Consider the following 15,008-nt stretch of genomic DNA (forward strand, 5'->3'; position numbering starts at 1 on the left):
GTGTATGTGTTTATTATTGCATTGCAAACATATCAAACGTTTTATCTATATTAGTGAGCTGATTCTCAGTTAGCAAGTATGACACCTTTCAGAAAAAAATAACCAAAAAAAAATAACTGAATTTAAGTTTATACAGTAGGATTAAACATAACACTAAGTACCAAAGTGAATTATTTACTCTAGTAAAAAGGCAATCAATATACTGGTTGTTTATTTCCCTCTTCTATATTATTCAATTTTCTGAATTTTGAATCAGATTCTAGGCCCATCCTTGATGAATGAATATAATGAATTTTTGAAGCATGCTGGCAAACATATTCTAAACATACTGATAATGATAGCTTACAATTTAATATATATATATGTGTGTGTGCGTGTGTGTGCTTAAGTATTGTAAAAAAGTGGGTTCAAAGTTACATTCTTATAGATCCACTTAACTATGGAATCCAGTGCTAAACTGTAGTTTTGGTTTTAAAACAGACTGTATATTTCCTATACTGGAACAAGATTTGATGTATATATGTAAAATGACTTCATAGGTTCAAAGTCTATCATTGTATAATGCATAATTCCGAACATTTTGATGGGGGGTGACATGAGGTGGAGAGGGGCAGAACCAGTCCATCAAGTGCAAAATGCATTTACTTTTCACTTCCTTGGGCTGATCAATGGAGATCTGAGAATGCAAAAGCAGTACAGTATAGCAGCTACTGGGGACAATGGGACAGTGCGGAAAAATCTGTCTTGGGGAAAACATGACTGTTGGGAGATATAATAATGCACTGCGTTCATATCAGTCCAGCAGTCTTAAGATACAGTGCTCACATTACTTCTGTAGCATCAGCCCATGTTCCAAAACTAAGTAATCACAAATAAACCATTTGTCAATCTCAAAACTATACCATTTATCAGAACTTTATGCAAATTTAAGAATGCAGGTTATAACTAGGAGGTCTTGCTCTCCTCAGGTGACTTTAGTAAGGATTAGAAAGCATTATATACTTTCTTAGTTTTGATTTACAATTAATATTGCAAGCTATGATTGCAAAAGCCAATTCATGCAGCAAAGATCAATCCTAACTACCCACAAACTTATTAGGTTTTGTCTCGTACAACGTACAGTATATAATCCCAATGTGATGCTCCAAATAGGTATTGGTAAAGGGTATGGTATTTATGGTGTGATCCAGAACCCAAAGTATCTTAACATTTATTCCTGCGTGTATTATTTATTTATTTTTGCAATATCTGTCTTATGTTAATTTTAACAGCCTGCCCTTATAGGTGTTCATATTTAAAATAAATAGATCAATTTCTGTTATAGCTAAATTTCATACAGCGCTGTTTTTATTTCTTCTAGTATGTACTTGCCATGTTCATTACTTGGAATCAAGCATTTGTCCTTTGCTATTCTTGCATAAAGTCTAATATTTTTGTAATGGCACTAAGCCCTTACAAATTAATCATGTATATCCTTCAGGTGTATGCTGTTTAGAATATCCAGTAGAAATAATCCTACAGTGACCACATTTCTCAGTTTTGCGAGTTTATTTTTCCTGCAGTAAAATGTTGGCAGCTAAGAATGTTCAACAGCTGTTTTTGCTGAACTGTGGTTCACCATGGATATGTCTATTTAGCTAAAAAAATGCTCACCAATAAATCAAAATGTTTCCTGCGACTGAAAAAGCATTGTACTATAGTGTAATATAAACTTGCTTTCACCTCATTTGTAGAACAATATGACATAAAAATCCTAAATTGGGTCAACAGACAGCTTCTCACTACTTGCTTAAAATATACAACATTTGAAGGGATTCTGTGTTTTTTTTTTTCTTGACCCGTAATGACAATTTGTTCTCTAGTTCCATAACACCTGCCATTGGAAGAACAAAAGACCAATATTTCTAGATTTGCTGTTTGTTAGAGGAAAGGACGTCTATGGCAATTTCTCATTTAAAATCTGATCTCTTACCTCCAACCCCCCCCCAAAAAAAACCTGAGAATTCTGCGCTCAATATAGGAAAAAAATGCAAATACTTTTTTAATTATGGTCTTTGTATCTCCCCATCTTTAATCAAGAATGATAGTAAAGAAATGTATTTGGAACAGAAGTGGCCTTTGTAACTCCTAACAAATATCAAAATATGGTAAGGACTGAGACTCTAAAAGAGTTCAGATGGGAACCCATCTATGAGCTTCCCCTAATGATCTAAATCAATACCATAAGTATTTGTTTTTTCCAGATATTTAATGGGGTCTGTTCAGTAAAAAATTAAGTGTTAATTCCACTGATGTGGCTCACGTTACATGCACTTGCATGCTACAATTCTCAAAGCTGCACACATATATTCATTAGTATTTGAGTTGCTTGTGAGTTGGTGCAAAGGCATGTGACTTTACACTTTACTAGTTGTAGTAGAGTTTTTGCAAGTTGGCTTATTCACCATGTTCTTAACTGTTTCTTACAGAACTCTCCCTCAATAAACCTCTGATAAGATTAAAAACATACTTTTTAAAAAGCAGGAGTCTCCCACAGTCCTTTTAAACTAAAGGGGCTGCAAATGGCCCCTTCCAGGGCCAAACTATGGATAATGCTGGCACTTTAAGACCAGCAGCTTTCTAAAAAAAAAGAGCACACTAATAATTAGTTGTGTATAAAGTACTTCTGTGGCACCACCACTTTTATTGATACAGTTGTTACTTCAAGACCAATCCTAGTGCCAATCAAGATGCTTCACTCTAGCAAAAAGTCCAAGTCCTCAACTGTTACTTTCCCATTTAGTAACAACAGACTCACTCGCACGGCCCTTTAACGCCTCAAGGCGAACCTATGGATTTCTGCTCCCGTTAACCCCTGCGATGCTGCGTAGATAAAGGGAGCGGAAAACCATAGGCTCGCCGTCAGGAGTTAAACTTGGAGCGTGGAGACAGGCCTAGTTGCGCCGTCAGGAGTTAAAGGTCCATGCAAGCGACTCTATTGGTCGCCTGCAGGGGCCTCCTCTGGCATCAACCAATTGGTTGATGCCAGAGGAGGCCCCTGCAGGCGACCAATAGGCTCACTAGCAAGGCCCTTTAACTCCTGATGGCACAGCTTGGCCATAAGAACAACTCTGTTTGTCGCTGGCAGGACCCCTGCAGGCGACCAATAGAGTCTGTCACGTGGCCTTTTAACGCCTGACGCGGAACGCTCCAAGAGTTAAAGGTCTGTACGAGCGCAACTTGGCCTAGGGAGACCATGGTCTCCCCGTTCCAAGAGTTAAAGGTCCGTACACGCGACTGTATTGGTCGTTCATACTTGGTCGCCAGCAGGGGGCTCGTCTGCCATCAACCAATGAAGTTGGCAACGAATATATAAACATAATATAAATGAGAGGTTTTGGTTATATGAATTGGCCAAAGCATAATTAAGCTCACCCGCCACGTCAAGGCACACTCTCAATAGGGTGAGAACCTACTCTCACCTCCTACATAGTGGGCACACAAAGCAGTTTATACTGCTACCAAAACCTTATTAATGTGTTGGGGGAGGTGCAATTAAACCTCCTCCCTATTAACCCCTGGACAGCAAGCTGCAACCAGACTGATGAGGAGCCAACAACCTCAAATATGTGCAAACAGGGAAAAGAAAAAATGTCGGTGCGCTAAGCTAGTCACAGGCTCAAATAATACAAATGTGTAATACGAGGCCTACCAAACAGGTGTAAGCATGCTGCAAGAAACAGTGTATTGGCTGCACAATGTATACAAGAAACAAAAACTGTCTGCGCTTCTTACCCTAATAAAGTTGGCAACGAATATATAAACATAATATAAATGAGAGGTTTTGGTTATATGAATTGGCCAAAGCATAATTAAGCTCACCCGCCACGTCAAGGCACACTCTCAATAGGGTGAGAACCTACTCTCACCTCCTACATAGTGGGCACACAAAACAGTTTATACTGCTACCAAAACCTTATTAATGTGTTGGGGGAGGCCCAACGTGGCGGGTGAGCTTAATTATGCTTTGGCCAATTCATATAACCAAAACCTCTCATTTATATTATGTTTATATATTCGTTGCCAACTTTATTAGGGTAAGAAGCGCAGACAGTTTTTGTTTCTTGTATACATTGTGCAGCCAATACACTGTTTCTTGCAGCATGCTTACACCTGTTTGGTAGGCCTCGTATTACACATTTGTATTATTTGAGCCTGTGACTAGCTTAGCGCACCGACATTTTTTCTTTTCCCTGTTTGCACATATTTGAGGTTGTTGGCTCCTCATCAGTCTGGTTGCAGCTTGCTGTCCAGGGGTTAATAGGGAGGAGGTTTAATTGCACCTCCCCCAACACATTAATAAGGTTTTGGTAGCAGTATAAACTGCTTTGTGTGCCCACTATGTAGGAGGTGAGAGTAGGTTCTCACCCTATTGAGAGTGTGCCTTGACGTGGCGGGTGAGCTTAATTATGCTTTGGCCAATTCATATAACCAAAACCTCTCATTTATATTATGTTTATATATTCGTTGCCAACTTTATTAGGGTAAGAAGCGCAGACAGTTTTTGTTTCTTGTATACATTGTGCAGCCAATACACTGTTTCTTGCAGCATGCTTACACCTGTTTGGTAGGCCTCGTATTACACATTTGTATTATTTGAGCCTGTGACTAGCTTAGCGCACCGACATTTTTTCTTTTCCCTGTTTGCACATATTTGAGGTTGTTGGCTCCTCATCAGTCTGGTTGCAGCTTGCTGTCCAGGGGTTAATAGGGAGGAGGTTTAATTGCACCTCCCCCAACACATTAATAAGGTTTTGGTAGCAGTATAAACTGCTTTGTGTGCCCACTATGTAGGAGGTGAGAGTAGGTTCTCACCCTATTGAGAGTGTGCCTTGACGTGGCGGGTGAGCTTAATTATGCTTTGGCCAATTCATATAACCAAAACCTCTCATTTATATTATGTTTATATATTCGTTGCCAACTTTATTAGGGTAAGAAGCGCAGACAGTTTTTGTTTCTTGTATACATTGTGCAGCCAATACACTGTTTCTTGCAGCATGCTTACACCTGTTTGGTAGGCCTCGTATTACACATTTGTATTATTTGAGCCTGTGACTAGCTTAGCGCACCGACATTTTTTCTTATCAACCAATGAAGTACAGGTGTACTTCATTGGTTGATGGCAGAGAAGGCCACTGCAGTCGATCAATAGAGTTGCTCGTACAGACATTTGAAAAAGCTGCTGTGTAGTGTGTACCGCCTTAATCCCGTATTAACCCCTTCTACAAAAAACGGCAAAAAACACAGAGGAACACTTGAGAAAAAAAATATTTTGGGCAAAACCCTAGTTTAGAGGTCCCCCTTCTTTGTATGCTCAGCAGATATCCATACTCTGGATATTGGTGCTGTCTCTGATTTATACATTAGGTTAACATACTGCTTATTTTGTTTTTCAGAAAGGATGTATACACTTAACTTAGCTTCTAAATGTAAATCTTTCTTACATAAATGAATTACAAGGACAAATGTTCTTGTGCATGAACAATAGCACTTCATGGCCAAAAATCTAAATTTTTAATAATTAATGCTTCTGGAGATACCTAAAAACATGAGACAAATAGTACAGTAGCACACACATTCAATATGTTTTGCAATATCTGTATAATGAATTAAACCCTATTAGTATATATGCCATATATTTCCCAAAAAACAATCATGCTTTTATGTGTTCTGCACATTCAGTTTTCTATGCCAATTCAGTTTGAGTCATCTGGTGATTACACTATAAAAACATAGACTTATGTAACTGAATCCCGCATTATACCTAAGCGATTTAACCATGACATTTGATTTGCGACTCCTTTTATTTAATATTTACTTTGCTCAATCATTGACATACATTTAAGTCGTTATGGATTGGATCAACTTTTGGAATTAATGTTTTCCATCAAAAAGTGATAAAAATATATCTTGATTTAAAAAATATTGATTACATTTATTGAGATTTATAAGGATAGTTATATGCAGGTTGGCAGTCTATGACTATAACCAGTATGTATAAGCTTGGATTTTTTATGGCTTTTAATTTATCAAAGGAAATAATTAGCACACATTGTGACAGCCAGTGAAGGAATTAATTCATTTGGTTTCCTGTCATTAAAACTACATCATGTTCTTCCTTTTCTATTAAACTTCAGCTCAAGGCAGTAAAAGTGACTAAAAGGTAATGAAGTTTTTTTGACACAGTTCCTCCTGGATAATTTAATACTGCTAGAAGATAGTAGGTTTTGGGAGAGAGGAAATCACTGAAAGTTCCTTGTTTAAGTGGCTTCATACAAATCGCCAAATTTACCGAAATGTATCTGTAAATTTGCAATAGAGAAGTCAAAACCCCAGATAACCCTGCCTTCTACTAATTGCTGGCATATATAGAGAAAATGGGTAATGTCCCTTTAATTTGCAGTCCGCTGCAGGCTGTAGCGGTCGGCCATCTTTGGTGTGGCGAGCGCATTAGCGGTTGGCCCTATATTCATTCCTTCGGCCATCTTTGGTGTGGCGTGCGCATGCGCGCTCGAGGGTACGGAACGACGGTCGGGCATCTTGGGAATGGCTAGGCAGCACGCGCAGTATGGGAGGCTGCTATGTCCAGTTGCAGGTAAGTCGGTTACACGGATGCCAACAGTAGATCCATTTGGTCATTTTATACTACAGTGTATTTATAGTTCAACCAAGCATGGTTCTAAAAAAAAAAAGAAATCCACTTATCCATAGGTAAAACTACAATATATATATTGCAATTGTGCAAATGGACCAAAAACAATAAAAAAAAAATTGTTTTGTTTTGGGGGAGAGAGAGTGTGCCTGGTAGTGCCGCCATTTTGGAAAGTTCACCGGGAGGTCATGTTCTGTTGTCCACAGAGGTAACGGGTAAAGAAAGAAGACATTTTTGGAGCAGGGGACAAAGGAAGAAAAAAGAAGACAAGAACACGCAAGATAAGAAGCACAGCTGCGTGGCACTGAAACAGCGACACAGAAGCGGCCAGCGGAGAAGGTAGGGAGACATTCTGAGAGAGCGTGAATGAAAGTATGAGAGCGCATAAATGAGACAGTGGGTGATTGTGTGAGTAAGAGTGAAAGCTCCAACAAAATTCAAACAAAAATTCAGAGTGCTTTGCTTTGTTAGGATTTGTTTTTACTTTTTTTCAGTGATTTGTATCAAATCCGAAAGCACAAGTATACCATACAACCAGAATAAGTACCTACTTAGGGCACTTTGATGAATGGGGCCCCTCTATAGAACTCAAAAGATCTATAATTTAAATTGCAAGTGAACTCTAGTAAACAAGCCCCCGCCCCCTAAAAAGGAGACATATAATAATGTTACATTTCTGAAATGGCAGCAGGAAATCGACACTGCCAGCATGTGTGGGGCAACAGTGGGAGCTAAACTGTTAAAAGGTAAGCCTGGGGGGGCAGGTGCCCGAGCATGGTCGTGAGGCTAATATTTAAATTTTAATAGGGTAACGGGGTGTCCTTGAGGCATCTAATGGCGAGAAACTAACTTATATAAAGTCAGGTTTTTAGGAGTTCCTTCAGTGCTGCTAGCAAAACATCTGGAAACTGCTTTTTATTCTATTGTCGTGGTCTTTTGTTAGGGGCAAATTGCCTAGCTTTCACTGGGTGGATAGGGTTTCGTAGATCTGGGGATCCTGGCCATATGGCAGTTTCCATAAAGTGTATATCCATGAGTCCCTCTGAGTTTGGGCCAGAGCAATGTTTGGTTTATTTAACCCTTTCCTTACCACGGTTGTTTTAGTGCCATACCTATCATATGTTTTTTGCCATTTTATCAAGATTCCCTTTTTCCATATTTGACGTACCCAGACAAAGTTCACGTCCTTTTTTCAGAAAATATAGGGCTTTCATTTGAAACCACAGAGATATGCAAAAAATAGTGCTAGTGGGTTAAAAACCTATATTAAAATATTTTAAAAAAATCAATTTGTTTTGCAATTTCACTTACAATTTCTTCTACACAGTAGGTGTCACTGATGAACAATGACCAAATTTATGCTCGACAACACCCACTGATTACAGACACCTTTTTTTCCAGAGGGCCACATCTATTTCTTACATAGTAACCTATAGCGTAGTATTTTTTATTATACTGGCTTAAGGGGTTTAGTGGTAGTGTACGGGGGAAGTTTAATTTTAATTAGTGCTAGGGCAATGGGTAAGGTTTGTTTAAAAAAATAGTTACTTATTTATTGCACTGGGTAATATGGATGGAGATCCCTTTAGGGAACCAACATCTTTTGCATACTAGTGATGTCACAATGATACACTGAGCTTACTGTTTTTTTATTTTTATTATTATATGATTAACAAAACGCATTCGATCAGCAAGCAGAGGAGCAATATGAGATCGCTGTCCTCCCGTGACCTTCCAGTGGGTGTCAGCAGTGAAGTCTACCAGAAGGGAATGCCCGATCACGTGATCAGGCATTCCTTATATAATGGTGTACCAGGTTTAGGATGCCAGGGAGATATCCCTGCTGCAGCAAAAGTACAGGCACATCCTAAAGGTAATCTTGCCACAACTTTTGAGAAGAAACCTGTATGTCCATAGGGTTATAAAAAGAAACCATAATAAAGACTTTCACCACCAAAATATTGATTCAGTTGTCTTATTTAAAGTTTATGTAGGCTCACACATAGTAAATGCATTTGCAATTACTATCGGTAAATATTTTTAAGACATTATTTGTATTACAAATATTATGTATTTCACTGATCAAGTATCAATTGAAGTTGAAAAGCACTGAGGAAGACAAATCAAAAATACCATATAGCAATAATGCACTATATTCCATATATTCTGGGCCTCCAATCATCCAAAGAAGATACAGCACACTAGTGCCAGCATGGTTAATGGAAAAGGTTGAATGTACAACAAGTGTGTGACATAACATCAGTAACATGGACATGTGAACTCTTCAACACACATCTACAGTTGCTTATCTCAAGCCTAGCTAAGACCTTCTATCTCCGATGGGAACTATAACACCTAAATGGCAACAGCCAGCATGTAACACGTCTTCCCTCAAAATAGCAATCACGTCATTCTTTTCTGTACTCTTCTTGATAATCAACATCATTTCTGGAATAAAGGGTACAGGGTCATTCAAGTTTTTTCAAAACCTGCCTAATTGCATTAAAGCCAAACATGACCTTTTTAATTGGACTGTTTTTCACTGTTTTCGGGGTGGAAAGGAATTACACTGATTTCCCATTTTAAGTATGTATGGGGTGAATAAATACATAATATATATTAATATATAATATGTGGTAGACTGTTTTTATAAATGTGGTTAGGCATTTAACTCCTTCATGAAATATTAACACAAGGACAGGAGATTTTTAGTATTGTAACCATGCATTTCTTTTTTTTCATGTTTATTGTACCAAAACACATTATTTATATATTGTTGTTTGAAATAGACAAACATAAAGGGGAAAAAACACTATTTTTGCAATATAAGGTAGTATTTATTTCACAGGTCAGCTGCCATGGATGGAAATATAGATCTTATAATTTTGTATAAAAAGAGGGAAAAATGCAAACAATCACTTTATTGAAGTTGATTTGTTCAACAGAATATCTATAAATACAGAACATCATTTTAATTTCAATTCAACAATATTCCCTGGATATAGACACGTTCCATATACATAGATTTGAGATTTGACATGTTTTTGGGATGTTACATGCACATTTTATTTTACAAATGTTGATTTTTTCCTGATGAGTTTACAGGGCCCATGGTTCATTTGAGACAATATGGTGGTTTCAAATTTCAATTTAACCCAAGATAACTATTTTTCATTGACAACTGATTGTAAGCGCTCCGGGTGGCCTGGTTAATGAAGAAAGAAGACAGAAGAACAAGAAACGGAGCTGCTGAGAAGGAGATAGGGTCACGGAAGTGGTAGGCAGAGAAGGTAAGAGAGAGAGTTAATGAAAGCGTAAGAGATAGTGAGAGTCCGAGAGAGTCAGTGATTGTAAGAGATCATGAGAAAGCATGAAAGAGTGTGAGTGACAATGAATTTTGTTAAAATATTGATCCATGTCTCATTTGAGGCAGTATGGTGGTCCCATATTTCAATTTAACCCAATAAAACTATATATTTTTGAAAAGTAGACAACCCATGCAATTTATCTTGGGGGCATATAGGTATGTTTTATGCATTTGTTTTCATACCAACATCTTCCAAAGCTAGAAGTAAAAGATACAAAATGCTTTTTTCTCTAACAATTGCAATTTCACCAGTTATTTCACTGACTGCATATGGGCAGGAACAAAAAAAAACTTTACAATTTGTATTCTGCAACATCTTTCCAGTTCAACAATGTCCCGCATGCACAGGTAAGGCATGGTTATAAGACATTGCATGATCTAAATTAGAAATGCACAATTTTATTTTTCAAATATAATTCTTTTATTGATCAATTTACAGGGCCTATGTCTCGTTTGAGGCAGTACAATGGTCCCATATGTCAATTTAAACAATGAAAACTATGTATTTGGGGAAACGGGACAACCCAGGGTATTTATCTAGGTGCACATACGCATGTTTTGTGCTTCCAAAGTTGGTGGTAAAAAACTAAATGTATATGTGCACACACAAAAGTGTATACTTTGCATTCAATAACATCCATTCAGAGACAGGGACACGAAGGTAGGAAGACATCAAGAGAGAGAGCGTGAATACGAATGCACAAAATCTGCTGCTCCTCCCTAGTCTATTTAGTCATCCAGAAAAAAGAAACGGGTTGACATGATCTCCTTGCAGTAAACACATGTTGTTTCTGATCTTGCAAACCATTTTCATCCAGGTATTTAATAATCTTTCCCTTTAACATTGATTTCATTAAATTCCCAACTACTGACGTAAGAATTACTACTCTGTACCAGTAAGTCTTCTACTTTTTGTGAAGCGATACCACAATTGCCAACTTCCAGTCCTCTGGAACTATTGTAAATCCTTAAATCAATAGTGGGGATTGACTCAAGATAAAAATTTTAAACAATTAAATAAACTTAACGTATACAAAGCTCCAGGGCCAGGTGGGATACCCCCGAGGATACTATGGGAAGTTAGTCAAGAAATAGCCAGACTACTGGTTTTGATTTTCAGAGATTCTTTCCAGTCAGGAATGGTACCAAAGGATTGGCGGGAAGCTCATGTGGTTCACATTTTTTTTAAAGGATCCAAATCTGAGCCTGCAGGAACTACAGACCTGTAAGCTTAACATCTGTGGTGGGGAAAGTGTTTGAGAGTTTATTAAGAGATGACATACAGAAATATACTGTGAGCAATGATCAGTAGGAGTCAGCACGGTTTTGGGAAGAACAGATCATGTCAGACCAATTTAATTGCATTTTATGATGTTGTGAGTAAATGTATAGATCAGGGTGTTGCTGTAGATGTTGTCTATTTAGATTTTGCAAAAGCATTTGACACTGTTCCACACCAGCGGTTATTGTATAAACCAGGACAAATCGGTCTTGGAGAAAATGCCTGTGTTTGGGTTAGAAATTGGCTTAGTGACAGGGTACAAAGAGTTGTTGTTAATGGTAAATTCTCAAGCTGGACAACTGTGGTAAGTGGGGTGCTTCAGGGATCAGGCATATTGGAAGTCACTTGTCTGTGTTTGCTGATGACACAAAATTAGGTAAGGTTATAAAGTCTGACCAGGATGTAGTTTCTCTACAGAATGATTTGGATAAACTAGGGGACTGGGCAAATAAATGGCAGATGAGATTCAATAAAGATAAGTGTAAGGTAATGCACTTTGATACCAAAAATAAGTATTCATTGCAGTGGGAAAATCAGAAAATGAGAAGGCCTTATAGGTAAAATTGTAGACCATAGACACAGGGCCATAAGTTGAGAATTGAGGAAAGGAGATTTCAGCATCAGCATAGGAAAGGGTTCTTCACAATAAGAACAATAGGAAAATTGAACTCTCTGTCCATGGATGTTATAATGTCCAACTCTGTGGATATTTTTAAGAAAGGTATGGATGCTTTTCTGGTTAAGCAAAACATAAAGGGCTACAACTGTTAAAAGGACAGTAGTATTACCAAGTTGATCCAGAGAGTAATCCACTATGGAATCAAGAAGGAATTTTTTCCATGTAGTGGCATAATTGGTAATTGCCCCAAGTAAGCTTAGCTTCTTATTTTGCTCTCATCTTCCTCATTTTGAGTCTGTTTGTAGTTCCTAAGTATTACATTTTTCTTCTTCAACATTTGTGGAGTACCACAGTGGTTTTATTTCCTTTTATTCTTACTAACACATTTAATGCAATGTTCTGCTGCCTTCAGAAAGTGGGATATTTCCATTTCTCCAATAAAGACACACTTTCCTATTTTCAAAAGTCAGCCGTTCTCAAGTCTAAAACCTTAGTTTTAATGTGGTCCAACACAACCTCTGTCCTTATATTAAACCACACTGAGTGATGGACACTGGAGTCCAAACACTCTCCTACAGTGACATCTGAAATCAAGTCTCCATTTGAAATGCTAAATCTAGCACAGACTCCTTCCTGGTTGGCTCTTCTACCGATTGCCGATTGCTGAAGACCCAGCTGTTTGATCGTAACAGTAACTTCATTTTAGCCATTTCCCCTACTAGTAGATTATCAGGCTTCTCTGCTTGTCCTATACATCTATATATCACACCTATGTAAACAACTACTTTGTTTTCAAGTTATAAAGCTACCCAAACTCTAGGGTCTCCTCTACCTTTTAGCTGATTAAATTTTCAGCTATTTTTAATAGAAAGAGCAACTCCTCTTCCTTTTTCTGCCTTCTCCATTCATCTTTCATTTTGCTCATTGTACCAGGTAACCACATTTACTAGTTACCAATACTGTAAGTCCTAGGATTGCGGGCATTTCTGTACATCACACCGAAATACTGTTTTTTTCAACCTATGTGCCGCATAATCTGAATTTATAGAGTGTGTTTCCGTTTTAGCATTTTGTGTATACTTGCAGGTTCTGGCAAGACCTCAGGGTTAAGCACCTCGTCTACCACACAGGTGCCTTTAAAGGGCTTTAAATTCTCAGTCTTAGTATGTTAAAGAGCAATGTAGTCTGACTAATTCCGCTCCATGGTGAGCAAAAACACCCTTGTTAGATATGACTTGCCAAGATTGGGGTACTTTAACGTAGTGGGGGGGCCAAACCAGTATTTATGCCTCAGATAGGTCAATGTAAATGATATTTGCTAAATATGTACTGATTCTTCCCATTGTTGTATGTACATATTGGTCATTCATGTAACATCCCTTAGTTTGTATTTATATGCTTGTTACGGTATGTTTCCCTTTTTGCATTTTTTTTACAAAGTTAATAATTCCTTTTCACATTGCAGACCTCTGCAAAAACCAGTCCATAAATTTTATTTTCCAAAAGTATAAAGTTGTCATTTGCCAGACCGCAGATAATTTAAGCTATATGATTTGAGTCAGGTTGACTTTTGTTATTTATATGTGAAGTTCAAGAGAAACAGGTTCATGGTCTAGCTATACATTTATTTAAACTTTTTGGCAAACGTTACGTAAAGTCATCAATTTCACTCATAATAGTTTTGTACAATAAAGCTGCCTGGCTTAAATTTCTATTCTTATATAGCCAACTGAGAGTTCTCCTGCACTTGCTTGTATATTTTTTTCTGTTCTTCTTCCTATTATTATTGACCAATATTTATCTTTTACTTATATCTGTTTTTAGTAGTTGTTATTTATTGCTAGCTGCGAACCTCCCAGGGCTCTTGCTCTGTCGCCCACTATAAGATGTAGGAAGGGGATATGTCAAAGTAAAGGAAATGGGGATAACCATACACAAAGACGGGCATTACTCCTTAGAGCAAGAAGAAATATATTCTTGTAAAGGAATAGGGTATCCTCACATAGTGGCAAAGCTGGACCCAAGACACTTGAGTTAAAAAAACATAGACACAGAGGCCCAAATGACCAGCTCTGATTTCCAAAGTGATTGGTAGAAAATAGAAAATCGCCCTCATTTTTAGACTTTATAGGTGGGTAATAGGTATCAAATAAGCTGAGTCTAAGCAAACAATATAATATAATATACATACATACATTTCATTTATAGTAGCATAATAAGACTACAGGTAATAATAGAGTAGAAAATTAGTCATCACAATGCTGTTGGAGAAAAATTCTCTATATTGAAATACATGTTATGTTATATGTAGCTTTTCCATGTGATAGTTGTGATGCAAAAATAATTGATTTCTAAGAGAAAATAATCTTGCTGGCTTCACCAAAAGGGTTTTTTCTAGAAAGTTTTCAGAGATATCTATTTGAATCAATGTGTTGCGCAAGATAATTAAAAGGTTAAATATTTCAAAGTGGACAGAACGCAAGGTAACAGTTAATGAAACCCCATTCTGCATGTTATTCTTTCACAAATTATGTCACAACCGTCACTGTATCATAAATTATAACTTTACTAAGGAGATATGAACTAATGATATAACTAGAAGGGTGATTTATCAACTGACACAATGCCTTAGATGAATTATAATAAAATGAGACATAAAACATTGGTTTTATGACATCAATGAGTTTAAGAGTTTAAAGTAGCCACAAGAAGGTTTTCCCCCATATAATACATTTAAATTATTGAATGCATTCAAAATTCATTAGATAATATAAGTGATCATGAGAAGTTACGTATTTCTTTCAAATGACATGAGTTAAACTTAGCAAATTTGAAAGGAATAATAAGTAAAGCATTTTAAAATAGCTGAAATGTCTTAATTTAACTCTTTAAATGCCTGTACTTTTCTAAATGAGTTACTTCAAATCAGATGGCAATTGATCCTCCCAGTCCCAGTTGAATAGAATTGAGGTTTGCTGGATATTTTTTGGTGGAGGGATTGTTATATGACTTATCATAAATAAGCTTAAGTAGACTGTATTATCTGGTA

This window comes from Spea bombifrons, chromosome 1 (assembly GCF_027358695.1).
Source record: "Spea bombifrons isolate aSpeBom1 chromosome 1, aSpeBom1.2.pri, whole genome shotgun sequence".
Lineage (NCBI taxonomy): Eukaryota > Metazoa > Chordata > Amphibia > Anura > Pelobatidae > Spea > Spea bombifrons.